At 57.1% G+C, this 2006-nt stretch overlaps 1 pseudogene; it reads right to left on the minus strand.

Moving 5' to 3' along the window:
• Positions 1-325: 325 nt before the first annotated feature.
• On the minus strand, positions 326-1644 carry LOC132234894 (transcription factor 7-like 1; annotated as a pseudogene).
• Between the last annotated feature and the right edge of the window lie 362 nt (positions 1645-2006).

Here is a 2006-nt window from a genome sequence, read left to right on the forward strand (position 1 = left end):
ATTTATATCCATATTTGCATAACCCACAGACACAAACCATAGTATGGTGAAGGCCTGGGAGTGGCAGCATGGAAAGGGTAAGGGGCAGGGGGGAGGGAGGTGGGGGGAGGAAAGGGACATCTGAAATACTTTCAAAAATAAAGATAAATTTTAAAAAACAATAAAAATATTTTTTAAAAAGCCTTAAGACCCACTATTGGTTACACCTACAAGATGTAAAGTGCTGTTGTTACCAGTCATCTTGCAGAACAGTTCAGAGTGGGCCATATTGACCAATAAAGTTTCCATGTTCCCCCTCTTCTGAGTCATTACTACTGGATGGGTCTCATTCACACGGCAGCTTAGTGGGCTTGGTAGCCGAGGAAAGAAGCTGGGCCTGGAGTACTGGGAGGGCCTGGTGGCATGGAGTGTGGCTGGGAAGGAAGGGGGAGCAGTCGGCAGAGCTGTGAGCATGGATGGGAAGGAAGAGGCTGTGAGAGGAGGATGGGGGGGTGGCTGCCCATCTGGCCAGAGGACCGGCCTGCAGCCTTAGCTGACAGGAAGGCAGCTGAGTGGAGAGCCAGCTGGGCCCCCTCTCCGGGTTGGTGGTGAGGGACAGGGCCGGGCTTGCTCTGAGGGGGTTGCAGCAGGGGCAACTGTGAGCCCAGGTTGCTGTGCGGGGTGGCCCAGAAGTCTAGCTGATACCCCGGGAAGAGGCAGGGCTGTCACAGGGCTTCTCAGGGGGGCAAGTACTGAACACACAGCTTCTTGCTCAGGAGGCCAGAGAACCCTCCGCCTCTTGGACTGGCTGCAGGGCCTGTGTCTGCTGCAGCTGGTTCTCTCTCCTCTCCTTTTTCCCGCTGGGGCTGTCCTGGGCTCAGCGGGTTGGGGAGCAGGTGGTGGAGCTGCCGCTCCTTCTCCTTCGGGGCCATTTCCTAGGACTTGGCCTGGTCTCAGGACAGGTGATGCTGCTTTCTTTCTTGCCGGGATTTGGGGAATGGCTGCACTTTCCTCCTGAGGGCACTCAGCCACCACCTGGACCCTCAGCCCCTCCTCTTAATGAAGGCATTAAGAGGCTTCTTCACGTGAGGTTTTCTTTTTTTCCTCCTTTATTTTTTCACCGTGACTGGTGATTTCTGGCTAAGGCTGGTCTCAGGCAGGGGGTGCTGGTTCTGCTTGACGGTGGGGGAGACCATGGCGGGTTGGGAATCCCTGAGGCAGGCAGATCAGGATGGGCTGGAGCCACCAGGTGAGGAGAGAACCCCCTGGAAACCAGGCTGGACATAAAGGCGTTCATGGCGAGGGAGGGGGGGTGCCCATGCCGGAAGCCACCAGGAGGAGGGTAGCACAGGGCTGGGCTGCTGTGGGGTGAACCAGCTGAGGGGATGGGGTTTGTCCCACGGTTCTGGGGGGCAGTGGGTAATGTGGAGACAGTTCATATGGGTGAGGGGCTGGGATTCCTGCCTTTGCATCAATCTCTGGGGAGAGATGAGGGGAGGGAATCCAGGGGAAAAGTGGCAGTTGCTGTAGGTGATGAGGGCGTCAAAGGGTGCCTGTGACCTGAAGGCTGAACAACAGGAACTTCATTACACAAGTGTGCTGGGGCAAAGGCCTGGCATCCCTAACTGTGGCGCTGGAGGGGACATCAAGGAGGGGCCATTTCATCTGCGGGCACCTGCGCACTCCTGTGGGACCCCACTAATGCACAAACTCGTGCACTGGGCCTCTAGTATATATAAAAGCCTAAGCGACCTTTATGGTGGAATGACCAGAACGACCGATAGCTATGATGTGCACTGACCACTAGGGGCAGACGCTCAAGGCAGGAGCTGCTCCCTGGTGGTCAGTGTGCTACCACAAGGGGAGCGCTGTTCAGTCAGAAGCTGGGCTCACGGCTGGCAAGCGCAGCTGCGGTGGCAGGAGCCTTTTCTGACTCCACGGCAGCACTATGAGCAGAGGCAGCAGGCACAGTGGGCCGGGATGAGTGCGATCGGCACAGTGCCTGGCCCCGGTTTGGGCTCCTCCCT

Source organism: Myotis daubentonii, chromosome 1 (genome assembly GCF_963259705.1).
Source record: "Myotis daubentonii chromosome 1, mMyoDau2.1, whole genome shotgun sequence".
Classification (NCBI taxonomy): Eukaryota; Metazoa; Chordata; class Mammalia; order Chiroptera; family Vespertilionidae; genus Myotis; species Myotis daubentonii.